Genomic DNA, 17,256 nt, shown 5'->3' on the forward strand with positions numbered 1-17,256 from the left:
ATGTTTGGTGGATCTGTTGGGGTGTCTTATTTTCCAAAATATTTGCATAAGTTCACTGAGCATCATCCCAATAGAGATCTGTTAAAGTGGGTTAGCATGAAACAGTAAAACTCATTAGTGCAGATAGGCAAAGCTAACTTCAATTCCATCATATAGAGTTAATATAAAGGCATTTTATTAACAATTAGTGCCATTATGTTTTTCTATATCTTTTGCAGTTACATTACAGTTCAGATATGAGCTTGTCTGATAGGTCCAAACATTAAGTGCATGACTGCAGAGCAGAACTGGGCCACTCGTCTCAGCCGCGGCATTGATGAGCTCTTCTAGCACTAATTGGACTGTATAATTAGAACAGTGCAGGCAAAATAATAAAGCTGAGGGATATTAAAGGAGAAATCTGTCAACAAAATCTGTTGACTATAGTTTTTTTTTCTTATGAGACACGAATATGAAAAAGAACTGAAAAACTGTACTAATAGCCTAGAAACAGATGAGGCCAGGCCTGTTAAGGTGCCTTTTTTTCACAGTGCCATTTTATTTTCGTTATTCAAGGTATAAAATGTTGAAAAAAAAAATGAGGACATGAAATTGCACCCTTGTTGACGTGAGAATACATTGTGAGCAGTGAGTGTATTACAAAAGTGTTCACACTGTCAGAATGGAATAACAATGCTCTCAGTTAATCAGACAAATTTTTTTTTTTTAAATCAGACTACAAAAACGATGATGACAGTTTACTGCTGTGTGCAGGGTGGGAAAAAGTAAAAAAAAAAAATCACATCAACAATAGCTTTAGATGAATGTGTTGCATTTTCTATTTAGATTCTGTAAAAACTGAGGGGACAGTAATTCTAAATTAAAAGGGAAATTACAAAGATTTAATTGTATGAAAACCTCAATAGTTCTTGTGTTTTGCGGTGCATGTGACAGCTTAATTATCAAACAAAGAGCAGTATCATTGTTAGTATGCAAGTTTAAATCAGGTCTTTGAAGTTGAGTTTTTAAAAGTTGTCACATTTAATTAATAAATAATAATGTGTTCCTCAATTAGTTCTAATGAAAAACACTACAGCTAAATTAATTAGTATGGAAGCCCGTTATCCGCCACTAAATAAAGAATAACAAAAGGTAATTGCCACTTTTTTTCTCACAATTCAGATTTTTTTTTTCAAAATTGCGATATAATCTTGCAATTCTGACTTTTTTTCCTCAGAATTGTGTGATATAAACTCGCAAATGCAAGTTATAAAGTCAGAATTGCAGGATATAGACTCAGAATTGCGAGAAAACTCAGAATTGCATGATTTAAACTCAAAATTCTTATTTTAAATTGTGAGTTATTCATTTTGAATTGCTGGATATAAACTTGCAATTCTTACTTGTTTCTTGGTTCTATAAACTTGCAAATATGAGTTTTAAAGTCAGAATTGCAGGATAACTCACAATTCTGCCTTTTTATGTAGCCTGTATATAAAGTTATATAGCCTAAAGTCAGATTTGCGGGATTTAAACTCATCATTGCATGATATAAACTCGCAATTCATACTTTTTTCTCTGAACTGCGTGATTTAAACTTGCAAATACAAGCGATAAAGTCAGCAATTCTGACTTTTTTCATAGGCTTGTGTGATATAAACTCGCAATTCATACTTTTTTTCTCAAAATTGCGTGATATAAAACCGCAAATGCAAGTTTGAAATTTAAAATTGCAGGATATAAACTCGCAATTTGTACTTTCTTTGTCTGAACTGCATGATTTAAACTCGCAAATATGAGTTATAAAGTCAGAATTGTGGGATATAAACTCGCAATTCTGACTTTTGTCTCAGAACTATGGGATATAAACTACCAATTCTGATTTTTTCTTGGAACTGTGTGATATAAACGTATATAAACTATAAACTGATATAAACTATAAACTCGCAATTTGTACTTTCTTTGTCTGAACTGCATGATTTAAACTCGCAAATACGAGTTATAGTCAGAATTGCAGGATATAAACTTGACTTTTTTTCACAAACTTGTGTGATTTATACTTGCAAAAGTGAGTTAGAGCCTAAAGTCAGAATTGTGAGATTTAAATTCACAATTCGTACTTTTTTTCCTTAAAATTGCATGATATAAACTCGCAAATACAAGTTAGAAATTAAGAATTGCAGGATGTAAACTCACAATTCTGACTTTTTTCTCTGAACTGTATGATATAAACTTGCAAATACGAGTTATAATGAAATAATAATGAAATTATAAAGAAAACACAGAATTGTGAGATTTAAACTCGCAATTCACAAAATATTTGAGGGCCTTTTTTGTCCTCAGAATTGGACATTATAACTCGCAATTGCAAATTTATATCTCACAATTCTGAGAAGTCAGAATTGCAACATATACATTCAAAATTGTAAGGAAAAAGTCAGAATTGTGAGATACAAACCCACAATTCTGAAAAAAAGTCAGAATTGTCAATTTATATCTCGCAATTTTGACTATATTTCTCGAAATTGCAATTCTGAGAAAAAAGGTCAGAATTGTAAGTTTATATTACAATTTGGAGAACAAAATTCAAGTCAATTACATGTTTTAGTTTTTATTCAGTGGCGGAATAGATTGATTTATGGAATTTGTTTGATTTGATTGATTTATTGATTTGTTAAATTCAGTGTGAATTGCCACGTACCAAGCATTTTGCTTTCATAATGTTTTTTTTTTTTTCAATCCAGAAAAAAGAAAAATGCAACTTATGTACTTACTTTTAGAATAACCCTAACCATATAGTAAGTACATAGTTAATTAATATCACTCAGTACTTAAATGAGAGACAGGAACTATCAGGAACTGATTGGGTATTTGGATCATTTAAATAAATAAACAAATAAATAAATGAACTATTGATTGTGAATTTTGAATCCATAACATGCAAAAGTTTGAAATAAATGCAATGAATTTCTAAAAATGAAACGTGCTAAAACATTTGACAATTGACTACAGCACTCAGTCATAACAACATCTTTTGCTAAAAGCAATTAATTTTTGATGCTAACCTAGATACAGCCAGAGTCACCTGATGTATTGTCACTGATCTCACTTTCATTACACGGATCTCTGGGAGTGTTTTCTCACATGCATGTGATTCTTTCTTACCAAACTGTTGCACACTGCAGCCATCAGACAAACAGGTCAAAACTAGTCTGTGAAGAAAGAAGTCAACAGATCGAGTCCAAGTCGCATGTAACAGTCTCTCAAGTCCTCAATAGTGTAGTCAAAATCTTGAATGTTATTATTTTTTTATATTATTAGTGATGTTTCATTAACAAATTTCAGGAGGAGCTCGCGCAGATAATTAACACGGCCAATTCATCATCAGCAATCACTCCCTATCCAATCACTCTCCCTATCCAATTACTACAGTCCCTTTAAATAACCAAGCAGTCCTACCTTCAGTTATCTCTGATTTCAGCATCACAGCAACATGTCCGAGATTCACTCATCCTCCGAGGATTATGCCTCTGGCACAGACAATCCTGCAGCTCCTCCAGCCTCCATCCAGGTCGCCGCCCAGGCCACCTGCGCTCCGCAGGATCCACCAATTGAGCCCGTGGCTGCATCACGGGGCCGCAGGCCCTCACGCACCACCGCTGCTCGCACTCCGAGACGCCGGCTTTCGCCGTCTCCACCACCTTCCAGGCGTCGGGCATCTTCTCCAGCGTCCTCATACGCCTCAGCTTTCTCTGACGCCCCAGCCAGGGGAAAATGGACCGTAGCTGAGCTCCGCAAGGCGCTCACCAGCGCCGGCGTCATCATCCCCAGCCGCTCCTCCAAAGCGGATCTCCTCGCACTCCATTCATCTCTTCAAACGCAGGGGAAGTCCAAATCTACCCCTCCTTCTAGGGCCTCAGGCAGAGCACGCTCGGGCCGCAGCTCCCCCTACTCCACGTCAGGACGCAGCAGAAGGCCGCCACCGAGCTTGGGCCACGCTCCGGATGACGCAGTCACTAGCCACTGCCATCCTGCTCGATCTTCGGAGCGGGAGCTCGCTGCTCATGCCGGCAGAGAGCCGGGCATCGCCTCTACAAGCCGCCGCAGTAGCACGAGCGCGCCCACTCCAGCGGCCGATTCCCGTCCGCAGCTTTTGCCTCTCCTTTCACTCCCCTTCTCATGGCCCGCAGCACCGCCTTCCGCTCATAGCACGAGCATTCCCCCGCTCATGCCACAAGCACCGGTGCCCCCTATTCCCCCTCTTTTCCCCCCTCGCTTTTCCGTTCCAGGAGACGGCCGCAGCTCAGGCTTACAGCCTCTATCAGTCCCCGCAGCCACTTTCCTTCCTCCTCAGGCCCGTCCTCCCTTCTCATTGGCCTCAGCCACACCCCTTCCAGCCCCGCCAAACACTCTAGAGCTGGAACCTTCCCCAGTCCCCAACTCCATCAGGACCCAGATTCTAGCAGGTGCGGATGTTGATCTTTTCACCCTCTTGTCACCAATCTTACCCTCACCCGCCGATCGCCAAATCAACGTAGGCGATTTCTCCGTCACTTTAAAAAATTCCGCACCCGCACAGTCACGCATTCTGTCATTTTCCGAGTTTACAATGGCTTTCACCCGCTACGCAGAAGTCATCTGCACCGTTTTCCCCCACAGGAGGCGCGAGCTCAGCGACTATCTCGCAATAGTCGCTGAACTCACGCTGTCATTCGGAGGTTCCCACTTTTATACATACCACAAAATGTTCGCCGCCAAATGTGCCATCCGAGTAGCCCAGTGGAACCATTTCCCTTACTGAGGAGCTCTGGACACCGAGCTCCATAACAGAGTCTTCCTGGGCTGCCGTAACATCTCCTGCGCAATTTGCCGTTCCTTTTCCCACCCCACCTCCAGCTGCACTTTCATCAACCCATCCATTCCTCCCGGCCCTGAACCATCCCAACCCAAATCCACGAGCTACGTCCCGCGTCTCATGGAGACCCCAGTTACCCCTACTCCCACACTTCGCCGCCGCCCTTCTTCCTCTGGCAACCAAGTCTGCACAGACTTTAACAGCGGCAGGTGCACCAGACAACGCTGTCGTTATATGCATGTGTGCATTTTTTGTGGCGGCGCTCATGCACGTCTGGTTTGTCCTGTCCATAAAGCTGCAAATAAAAATCAAAAAAGATATTTATCGACTCCTGTAAATGTTTCCCGCTTATCTGCTGAATTACTTCATCACCCTGACCCCCATTTCACACATTATGTTCTTTCAGGTCTCACACATGGATTCCACCCCGGCGTCCTGAGCCTCCCCTCCCAAAACCTCATCTGCCCAAATCTCCACTCCGCTCTCACTGAACCCGATATAGTGGACGGCCTAATCAAAAAAGAAATAGACTCAAATTTCATGATAGGCCCCTTTTCTGTCCCTCCCTTTAGCATCTATCGAGTCAGCCCCATCGGCGTTGCCACCAGAAAATTCTCAGGCAAAAAACGCCTCATAATTGATCTTTCATCTCCGCATAATTCCCCATTCCCTAGCATTAACAGCCTCATTCCGCTCGAAGAGTTTTCTCTTCACTATCACGACGTCGACCAAGCCACTACCTTGATTAAAAAAGCAGGTCGCGGCGCTTGGTTGGCCAAAGTCGATATTACTTCTGCTTTCAAAGTTATGCCCATCCACCCAGATTTCTGGCACTTATTTGGCATTCGCTGGAAAAACGAATTCTATTTCGCCGTCCGCCTCACATTTGGTTGCAAAAGCAGTCCAAAAATCTTCGACACGCTGTCGGAGGCAATTTGCTGGATCCTCTCCAACAATTACAGTTTACCCTATCTGATTCATCTTTTAGACGATTTCTTAATCATCTCACCCCCAGATTCCGTCCCAGCCGCACACCTCTTGACAACCCAAAAGCTTTTCTCAGAGCTCGGGATTCCCCTCGCCCAAGACAAAACTGAGGGTCCTAGCACTTCCATCGAATTTTTGGGCATCAGTTTAGATTCCCAAAAATTCCTGGCTTCCCTGCCCAAAGAAAAAATTGACAGAACGATTCTAATAGCCTCCACTCTGTTAACAAACTCTAGCTGTACAAAACGCGAGCTGTTATCCATTCTGGGTCATCTAAATTTCGCGATGCGCATCATCCCTCAAGGCCGCCCCTTTATCTCCCACCTCCTCTCCCTCTCCTCCTCCGCCCACGCACTCGAGGACCGCATTTCCATAACTGATTCGTGCCGCAACGAGCTCAGTTTATGGATTTCCTTCCTTAAACAGTGGAACGGCTTATCGTTCTTTTACAGCAATTTGGTTTCTTCCCCAATCGATATCGAATTATATACCGACGCCGCCCCCTCCGTGGGCTTCGGAGGTTTCCTCCGGGGCCGCTGGTTCACTTCTACCTGGCCCCCCGAGTTGGCAGATTTGCCTCAGCAGCTATCATCCTCAGCGCTGTTTGAACTTTACCCGTTAGTGGCCGCAGCTTTCCTATGGGGCAAAGAGTGGTCCGCCACCAGCATCGTCGTCCACTGTGACAACAAAGCTACAGTGCACTGCATTAACAAAGGCCGTTCCCACTCCCCCGCACTTATGCCTTTGCTCAGACGCTTGATTTGGATTTCAGCTTGTGACCAATTTTTCATAACTGCAAAACACATCCCCGGGTCAAAGAATCAAATCGCTGACTCTCTCTCTCGCTTTGCTTTTCAGAAATTCAGATCGCTGGCTCCAGAGGCGGACCCGCTGCCAACCCCAGTTCCTCCCTATTCAAAACTGATATTCCCATAGACCACCCCCTGAGACACCCCCCTCAAAGCATCCCTCAATTCCATTCTCCAAGCTGTCTCCCCTAGGACTCTCCAATCCTATCTTACAGCATGGAAATGCTTTAAAACTTTCCACGCCGTCTACAGTTTACCTTTCCCCGATTTTTCCCTGCTCACTGTCACCTCATTTATCTCCCATCTCAACTCCAATAAAAACCTCCAAGCCAGTTCCATTAAAGGATACCTAAGCAGAGTCCAGTTTTTCCACAAACTGTTATTCGGCTCGCCTTCACCCCATATTTCCAATTCTCAGACATCCCTCCTCATCAAAGGTATACAAAAAACCCAGCCTAGCCACCCAGACCCCAGACAACCCATCACCCTAAAGATCCTGACCAAATGCATCTCCACGCTCCGTAAAGGTTACCATTCTATTCATACCGCCCGCACATTAGACGCAATGTTTATCTTGGCTTTTTTCGGTTTCCTCAGATGCTCTGAGCTCGCCATTACATCGGGCTTCAACCCAGCCATCCACCCTACCATCTCCGATCTAGCAGTTCTAGACGGCGAGACAATCTCTTACTTCATAAAGCAAAGTAAGACAGACCAAACTAAGAAAGGCCATTATATATATATATATATATCTTTAACCTTCAATCACCCCTCCAACCTTTCCAAACCCTCCTCGCTTTCCTTCAGCTCAGGAAATCCCAATCCAGACTCCCCTCCAACCCTCTCTTTATAGATGACTCCAACCGCCCCGTCACACACTTCTGGTTCCAAAAGCACCTTAAATCCATTTTACTTTTCTCTGGCACCCCAGCTGACAATTTCTCCAGCCATTCATTCCACATAGGCGCAGCAACCACAGCCGCTCAAAAAGGCCTCTTCCAATAGCAGATCCAAGCGCTCGGCCGGTGGTCATCGGAAGCTTTCAAAAGCTACATCCGATCAGATCACGCTTTCATCAAAGAAACCCATCAAACCCTAATCGGCCAACCTGTTCTAGCACCAACCCACCCACGTCCACGCCATCTCTAGCCCGCTTCAACCATCCCCTTTGCGTCCCATTTCCATGGGACATCTTGCTTCCATTGAAGCCCCAGCTTATTCCCCATATGCGCAGCAACAACGACTCCTGTTGAAGCCCCCGCTTATTTTCTTACGCGCAGCAATGCTCGCCCCCGCTGGAGCCCCCCTTACACACAGCAGTGCTCGCCTCGCTTTTCCTCTCACGCTCAGCAAACGCATGGCTCCTGTTGAAGCCCCCGCTTATTTCCCTACGCGCATGCACGCGCGCCCCGCTGGAGCCCCCCCCTTACGCACAGCAGTGCTCGCCCCGCTTTTCCTATCACGCTCAGCAAACGCATGGCTCCTGTTGAAGCCCCCGCTTATTTCCATACGCGCATGCACGCGCGCCCTGCTGGAGCCCCCCCTTATGCACAGCAGTGCTCGCCCCGCTTTTCCTATCACGCTCAGCAAACGCATGCATGGCTCCTGTTGAAGCCCCCGCTTATTTCCCTACGCGCAGTAAAGCGCGCCCCGCTGGAGCCCCCCCTTATGCACAGCAGTGCTCGCCCCGCTTTTCCTTTCACGCTCAACAAACGCATGGCTCCTGTTGAAGCCCCCGCTTATTTCCCTACACGCATTCATGCGCGCCCCCGCTGGAGCCCCCCTTACGTACAGCAGTGCTCGCCCCGCTTTTCCTCTCACGCTCAGTAAACGCATGGCTCCTGTTGAAGCCCCCGCTTATCCCCCATACGCGCAGCAATGCAAAGCCCCGCCGCAGCCCCCCGCTTATTTCCCTTATGCATAGCAGTGCTCGCCCCGCTTTTTCTCTCACGCCCTGCAACGCATGGCTCTTGTTGAAGCCCCCGCTTATTTCCTATACGCGCAGCAATGCAAAGCCCCGCTGCAGCCACCGCTTTTTTCCCCACGCAGCAGCAATGCCCGCTCCCTCAAGAGCACCATTCATAATTTCCACCTGCCTCAAGTTTCACTCCCGCAAAACGCTTTCTTCTCTATCTACCCCAGCAATGCCCGCAGAAGCTCCTCCCACACTCTGTCTACTTCCAAACGTCCAGCATCCCTTCAGCCAAGTTAAGCTTTTTTTGGGGGGTTATCTGGCTGCTGTCCTGCAGTTATTTTGCACTTTGGGGGAGCGCTATTGGGTTCGGGCCAAATGCCGAGCTCGGACCCCTCTCCCTGGGCAGGGGGAGTGCCCCGGGCTTGGGAATTACTACCGAGCTCGGAGCCCTCTCCCGGACAGCATGCCAAACACGCTTAACTTTTACGCTGTTTATTATATGCAAGAGCGAACTCGTGAATTATACATTTTGAGTAGACCAGTCTCATACAATACCTGAATTATTACCTTTCATGCTTTGAACAATGAGATGAATTGCAACACTCTGCCAATTTGCATCGAATTCAAAAGAAAAATCAGAAGTGACATGGCAATCTATGTGTACTTCATCCAGCGTCAATCACCTAAATTGAACAGGTCAGTTACTAAAGATCCAGACCCATTTCACCCTACTTCAAATGGTCTTAAAACATTTTATCTGCTTTTGGTCGCATGATAATGATGTATTCGGCTCACAATAATCAGGGTCAGAGCGTTGATGAGCAGCCAGATTGTGTAGGAAAAGTCCATTTCTGTGATGAGGCTAATCAACAGTCTAGATCATCACCGCCACCACCATCATCATCATTAACAACAAAATAGCCACTTCTTCAGTGCAAACAAAAACAGCAAATTATCAATCAACGCTGAAGGCTGAAACACAAAGAAAAATGCACTGGTGGATTAGGTGTGGTGTGCGTGAGTTGTTATTATCGTGTGTGCTTTGGTGGACGGTAGACATGAAATAAAATAAATAAAACATAATTATATATAACTTTTGATGGCTGATTTTAAACAGCCAGATCAGTCAGGAATGAAGCCTGGGGCACACTGGCCTGAGGTATGAGGCAAAATAAAAGCAGTTATTATTATTACAATTATGTTGACTGTGACTCTTTGCTGGCTGTACTGATATGAGGTTTTCTTTTCATGAGATTGTTAATCTTTCAATACACAGAGTCAGAAGACTAATCATCACATGGTCACGTAATATTAAAGATACAGGCAGTCTATGCTGTAAACAAATTAAAAACCTCAGGTGGTCCTAATTGAACATTTTTTGACGCAGGACATTTTGGAATAACATTGCAAATATTTGCGTTTCTTTGTGTCAAAGTCTATAAAATTAAGAATTCAAATCTTAATAACTCAAAACAATCAAGTATAAATTAAGCCTAGGGGAATACCCGTAAGCCCTTGTGCTTGAATAATTTAATTATGCATCATTGGTCAAAGCGAAGGAGATTATGTGGACATGTAGTTTTTTAATTATGCTGATGTTGTTTCATTACAGTTGAGAGTTTCGAGAGAGAATTTGCTGTTAGGATGATTAGTTTTCCTCTGGTGAGCTTGGGGCCTGTTGATATCATGCCATTTCAACCCATATACATGCATTTTTAAAATATATAGTTTATTATGAAACATATTTTTGAATTTTATATTCATAGGATTATTTTTCTTATGTTCTTGTTTATCACATAAATATGTACATATAAAGTTCTAAATACATAAAATAAACATTCTTATTTGATGATACTGAAAGGAATAATTTTTAAATCAGAGTTAAAGGATTAGTTCACTTCCAGAATAAACATTTCCTGATAATTTAGAGCCATGTCTTCTATGTTTATGTCTTTCTTTCTTCAGTCAAAAAGAAATTAAGGTTTTTAAGGAAAACGTTCCAGGATTTTTTTCCATATAGTGGACTTCAGTGGGGATCAACAGGTTGAAGGTCCAATTGCAGTTTCAATGCAGCTTCAAAGTGCTCTACATGATCCCAGCCGAGGAATTAGGGTCTCGTCTAGCAAAACGATCGGCCATTTTCTACAAAAATAAAAATGTATATACTTTAACTACAAATGCTCATCTTGCACTAGCGCTGCGATTTCACGCATTACGTAATTACGTTGTAAAAGTTATGTGTTGTTAGTTCTTCATCTGTGTGCCTCGGTTAAAAAAAGCTGGGTAGGACAAAAAACGTCTCGGGTTACGTATGTAACCTAGTTCCCTGAGGGAACGAGACGCCGCGTCTAGAAACGCTATGGGGAACGCCATTGGCGGGCCGCACTCTGAATCATGTCTTACAACCAATGAAATGACGGGAGTGACGTCACAGGCGCGGTGACGTCATCGACCAGGAAGTATAAAGCACGTGCGTTTGAAGCCCGCGGCAGCTCTAGGAATGAAGCGAGCGCCGCAGGGTGCGGGAATTATGGTTCGAGACGCGGCGTCTCGTTCCCTCAGGGAACTAGGTTACATACGTAACCCGAGACGTTCCCTTCCGGGAACTTGAGCCGCGTCTAGAAACGCTATGGGGAACGAGACTACCAACGCCCCCATAATTTCCAAACCCTGCGCTGTGTCTTCTAAACAGGATGGAAAGAAAAGAGCCCTTGTCTAGCCTTCCGCGGACAAAAGAGGCCCCGTAGTCCTCGGCCCTCAGGCACACGAGGAAAGGTAGTCTTCCTCTGTCTGGTCGCCAGCCAGAGCGAGAGGTACTCGGCGGCCCTCAGGCACACGCAGAGTCTTAGTCCGTTGTCTGGAAATAGCCAGCACAAGAGGGACTGCAATAACCACTGTCTGTACGGACAGGTGGGAAGTGGTCCTCGGTCCTCGGACCCACGAGGATGGTATGATTGACCTCAAGAGTATTCCTCGGCCCTCGGGCTCACGAGGAAAGGGTAGTCCTTTGTCTGGGGTTCTGCCAGAACAAGAGGGACTCCAGAGCTCGGCCTGGTGCTCCGCCAGGACGCGAGAAATAAGCCTTTGTCTAGCCTTGTGCGGACAACAGGGCACTGCAATCCCCGGCCCTCGGGCACACGGGGAGGACAGTATGGGCCTCTGTCTGGTAGCCAGCCAGTGCAAGAGGCACTCCTCGGCCCTTGGGCAGACGAGGAGTCTTAGTCCTTGGTCTGGGAAGGCCAGAAACCAGAGGGACCGAATTACACTCGGTCTGGTGGATTTGCCAGAACACGAGGAAGATAAACCATTGTCTAGTATTCTACGGACAAGAGGGTGATAAGGATCCTCGGCCCTCAGGCTCACGAGGATAGGGTTCTCAACCTTTGCTTGACATTGATAGGTGCAGAGGGAAAAAAGGACCTCAGCCAGGTGGTCCGCCTCTGTCTGGTCGCCAGCCAGAGCGAGAGGTACTCCTCGGCCCTCGGGCTCACGAGGAGAGGGTAGTCCTTTGTCTGGGGTTCTGCCAGAACAAGAGGGACTCAAGGGCTCGGCCTGGTGCTCCGCCAGGACGCGAGAAGATAAGCCTTTGTCTAGCCTTATGCGGACAACAGGGCACTGCAATCCCCGGCCCTCGGGCACACGGGGAGGACAGCATGGGCCTCTGCCTGGTAGCCAGCCAGTGCATGAGGCACTCCTCGGCCTTATTTGAAGGCAGACGAGGAGTCTTAGTTCGTGGTCTGGAGAAAGCCAGAAACCAGAGGGACCGAATTACACCCGGTCTGGGAAATTTGCCAGAACGCGAGGGAAATGGACCATTGTCTAGCATTCCGCGGACAAGAGGGTTGTATGATCCTCGGCTCTCGAGCACACGAGGATAAGAGCAGACCTTCTACTTGGCTTACATACTTAGTTGCAAGATCGTAAGCCCTAGAGAGATACTCCTCGGCCCTCGGGCACTCGAGGAGTCTTAATCCTTTGTCTGGGGATACGCCAGAGCAAGAGGGACTGATTAAGCTCTGCCTGGTGGACCTACCAGGGCTTGAGAGAAAGGACCTTTGTCTAGTTTTCTACGGACAGAAGGTGACATGATCCCCGGCCCTCAGGCCCACGGGGAATAGCAGTCCCTGTCTGGAATTGGCCAGCACAGGGGGAACTAGCAGAGTAGTGTGATTCTCGGCCCTCGGGCCCACGAGGATCCTGGAACCACTCCTCGGCCCTCAGGCACACGAGGAGGGTGTGGCGAGTAACAACTTCTCTTCTTTTAACTAAAAGAATGCGCCTTGAGAAGTCTCTTCCTGGCTAGGGAGATGGCTGATATTAGGTGGCTTACTGACTAGAGTCCAGAACGAGGGAGCCTGGAGTGGCTCTGAGGTCGATTTGGTAAAACCTGACAAACGTCAGGGGCGAAGACCAACCCGCAGCATTGCAGATGTCCTGGATGGGGACACCTGCCGTCAGAGCTTTCGAGGCAGAGAGGCCTCGAGTGGAGTGAGCCTTGACTCCGATCGGCGATGGGAGACCAGAAGACTCGTAAGCGGTAGATATGGCATCAATGATCCATCTACTGATAGTGGTTTTAGCAGCTGGGTGGCCCTTCTTTGGGGGGCCATAGCAGACAAACAGCTGTTCTGATTTACGCCACAGGGCAGCTCTGTGGACGTACGCATCTAATGCTCTGACTGGGCACATGCAATTGAACTTCCTGTGATCTGGCTCCAGGAGCGTGATAGGCTGAGGTGCTAGGGACGGGACCTTCGGTACGTACCCAACTCTAGGGTAGAGAAAAGCTTTGGCCATACCAGGGGCAAAGTCTAAATGAGAAGGGGCCACTGAAAGGGCCTGAAGGTCCCCTACTCTCTTTAGAGAGGTAAGGGCTATCAGGAGCGCTGTCTTAATGGTAAGCACGCGGTCTGATATCTCCTCTATGGGCTCGAATGGAGGCTTGCATAGAGCTTCTAGCACGACAGCCAGGTCCCACGTGGGGACCCTTGGTTGCACTCGAGGCCTCAACCTGAGTGCACCGCGGAGGAAACGAATGACCAGGGGGTTTTTGCCCACTGAGAGGCCACCGAGAGGGGCGTGGAAGGCAGATATAGCCGCCACGTACACCTTCAGGGTGGAGTGAGCTAGCCCTGCGGAAAGGCGAGTTTGTAGGAACTCCAGAACTGTACCTACTGGGCAGTTGACTGGGTCGAAGCGGTGTTCATAACACCATCTAACAAACAGGTTCCACTTAAGGCCATAAAGTTTCCTCGTAGAGGGAGCTCTGGATTGGAGAAGGGTCTCAACAACCTCGGTTGAGAGACCGGCTCCTATGAGTTGTGCCCCCTCAGGGGCCACACCCATAACTTCCACCTCTCTGGGTGGGGGTGGCAAACTGCGCCCCCAGCCTGAGACAGGAGGTCCTTCCTGACGGGGATCTCCCATGGAGAGCCATCGAGGAGGGAGACTAGGTTCGGAAACCATACTTGGGGTGGGCAAGGACGGAGCCTTCAAGGACGATGCCGAACCGGGTGCCAGATAGCCCGCGAGCGTCTGTTCAACCCGTGGCATCGCCCTGTAACCGCACTCCCCCGTACCCCCCACGTTAGCATAACTCTCAGTGGGGTGGTAGAGACGGAAAGAGTACGGCTTCCCCCATGATCTAGAGATCTCTTTATGTAGATCAGGGAAGAAGGGAAGGCTCCGTGAGGGAGGTGCTGACTTTGTCCGCAGGAAGCGATCATCTAATCTGCTTGCCTGCGGCTCATGAGTTTGTTCAGCGGGCCAGGAGATGTTCAGTTTGGCTACCGCATTAGTCAACACCTCCACGAGCTCCTCGTAGTGAGGCGTACGGGGTGGCTGTGGTGGTTCATCCAGGCTCTCCATATCAACCTCCTCGGAGGAAGATATGTGGAGCTCTGGGATCTCCTCTGGGGGGGAAGAGGCCGCGGTGCGGGCTTCCTCATCCAGAAGGAGATCGCTCGCGCCGCTGAGTGAGGGAGGAGATAGGGGGTCACCCGTCTCCAAACCCTCCAGCAGGTCGAGCTGCGAGCCCCACGAGTGGCGACGCCGCTCCGCCTCGGCGGAAGCGGGGCCGGACCCGCGGGGCGCGCTGGCGAAAGCCCCCTCCTCGAAGAGGGCTTTCCGGGAACGGAGCACCCGCAGCGGCAGGCGTTCACACTGCGGACAGTCAGCCTTTTCGAGGGCTGACTGTGCATGCTCCGCTCCCAAACACACCACGCATAGACTGTGTGTATCCCCACCAACTATAAAACGTTGGCAGGGAGGGACACACTTTCTATGCAACTTAACAGCCACCAAACTCTTTTTTAGTTGTTTTGAAGCCATTCTTACTCAAATAAAAGGTGTGCAAACTGGCACAAAAAACAGCAGAATGGCAGACAGACAGACACAGAGCGCTCTCGCTGAATGACAAAAGCTGCCGCGGGCTTCAAACGCACGTGCTTTATACTTCCTGGTCGATGACGTCACCGCGCCTGTGACGTCACTCCCGTCATTTCATTGGTTGTAAGACATGATTCAGAGTGCGGCCCGCCAATGGCGTTCCCCATAGCGTTTCTAGACGCGCAACTTCAAAATCATCTGACATTGTTTTACCTTTATTTTTAAAGGGCGTTTGACCTTTTTTGCACGTTCGCTTTGTAAACAATGGATTGGTACTTTTACCTAGGTCATGCATGACCTTTTAAACGTGACTATGTAATGCATGAAGTCAATTGGCTGGGATTGTGTAGAGCCCTTTGAAGCTGCATTGAAACTGCAATTTAGTGCTTCGGGGGCGGGTACATGATTACCTGGCTTGCCTCAGATATTTTACATATGAACAGCGCGCTCAGAGCGAGGCGGGATCACATTAGCACTAATGAGGTGATACAGGAGAAACCATACATCTTCTAACTTTCATACAGATTACTTAAAAAGAGAATATTTGTTTTTTATTTGAATTGGTTTATGTAAAAGTAAACATTTCAAGCTTTCTATACGTATATGTATTACGTCTGTGGGGCACGTAATCACTGAGATTTAGGTTGTTTCATTTATGTGTCTGTTAAAAGATATGACAGAGACAGTGAAGGCAGAGTGTGTACCCTGTCTGTTTTCTTATTTTTATAAAAGCACACGGTTTTATTGTTATTATGAGTGTATACAAATAAAAATAGACCCTCTACAGTTTCGAATGATGTATTGGTTGTATTTGTACGATCAAAACTGACGGAGAATTTTACATTCTTTTTGGCGTTATTACAAAAACATGCCTCAAAACGCCCCAGGGCGTTTTCCGACCCCAGGGGGTTAATGATCCCCATGTAAGTCCACTATTCAAACAAAAATCCTCAAAAAAGTTTTTTCCCAAAAAACTTTGTTTCTTTTTGACTGAAGAAAAAAGACATGAACATCTTGGATGACGTAGGTTGAGTAAATTATCATATTTTTGACTTATGACGCTTCAATTGTCTGTTTTTGGGAGTACAAAATCCTGCGAAAAGGTCAAACTGCTTTACGGCAGCAACAGATGGATGTGCACAGCTATCCACTGTGATTATGAATGTAATGGGTTCCAAAGTCGTAAAGTTACACAAAACTACATACAGCTGTTTTAAGTCTAGTTGGAACTTGTTTACTTAAAGGATTACTACACTTTCAGAATAAAAATTTTCTGATAATTTGCTCACCCCCATTTCATTCAAGATATTCATGTCTTCAGTTGTAAAGAAATGTAAATTTTTGAGAAAAACATTCCAGGATTTTTTCTCCATATAGTGGACTTCAGTGGTGCTCACTGCAGCTTTAAAGAGATCTAAATGATCCCAGCCAAGGAATAAGGGTCTTATCTAGTGAAACAATCTGTCATTTAAAAAAAAAATATATATATTTTTTTTAATCACAAATGCTTGTCTTGTCTAGCTCTACGATGTGCTTGCATACTCTGAGCACTCCAGTTCAAGACAGTTAGACAATGTCGAAAAACTCCCATTTCACTTCTCCCCCAACTCCAACAAAATTGTCCTACATTGCTGTTTTACTTTTTTTTTTTTTTTTTGTAAAGGGTGTTTGACCCTCCTTGCAAGTTCACTTTGTAAACACTGGGTCGGTAATTCTGCAGCGATGTAAGGATGATTTTGAAATTGGAGGAAGAAATGAGATGGGAGAGAGTAAGCATGCGCATCGCAGAGCTAGACAAGACAAGCATTTGAGGTTGAAAAGTATATAAATTGTAATTCTTTTTTAGAAAATACCCAAATGTTTCACTAGATAAGAGCCTTATTCCTTTGGCTGGGATCATGTAAAGCCCTTGAAGCTGCACTGAAACTGCATTTTTAACCTTCAATCTGTTGAGCACCATTGAGGTCCACTACACTCTTAAAAATAAAGGTGCTTTAAAAGGTTGTTCACAGCAATGCCACAGAAGAACCATTTTTGGTTTCACAAAGAATCATTCAGTCAAAGGTTCTTTAAAGAACCTTCTCTTTTGTACCTTTTTATAATCTGAAGAACCTCCTTTCGCCACAAAGAACCTTTTGTTTTTCAGATATTAAAGGTTTTTATGGAACCATTTAGACCAAAATGATCTTCTATGGCATCGTGAAGCACCTTTAATTTTAACAGTGTATATAAAGAAAAATCCTGCAATGTATCCCTCAAACGTAATTTATTTGCAATTGTAGAAAGAAAGACACAAACATCTTGGATGACATGGGGATGAGTAA

The sequence above is a fragment of the Garra rufa genome, chromosome 10 (genome assembly GCF_049309525.1).
Source record: "Garra rufa chromosome 10, GarRuf1.0, whole genome shotgun sequence".
Classification (NCBI taxonomy): domain Eukaryota; kingdom Metazoa; phylum Chordata; class Actinopteri; order Cypriniformes; family Cyprinidae; genus Garra; species Garra rufa.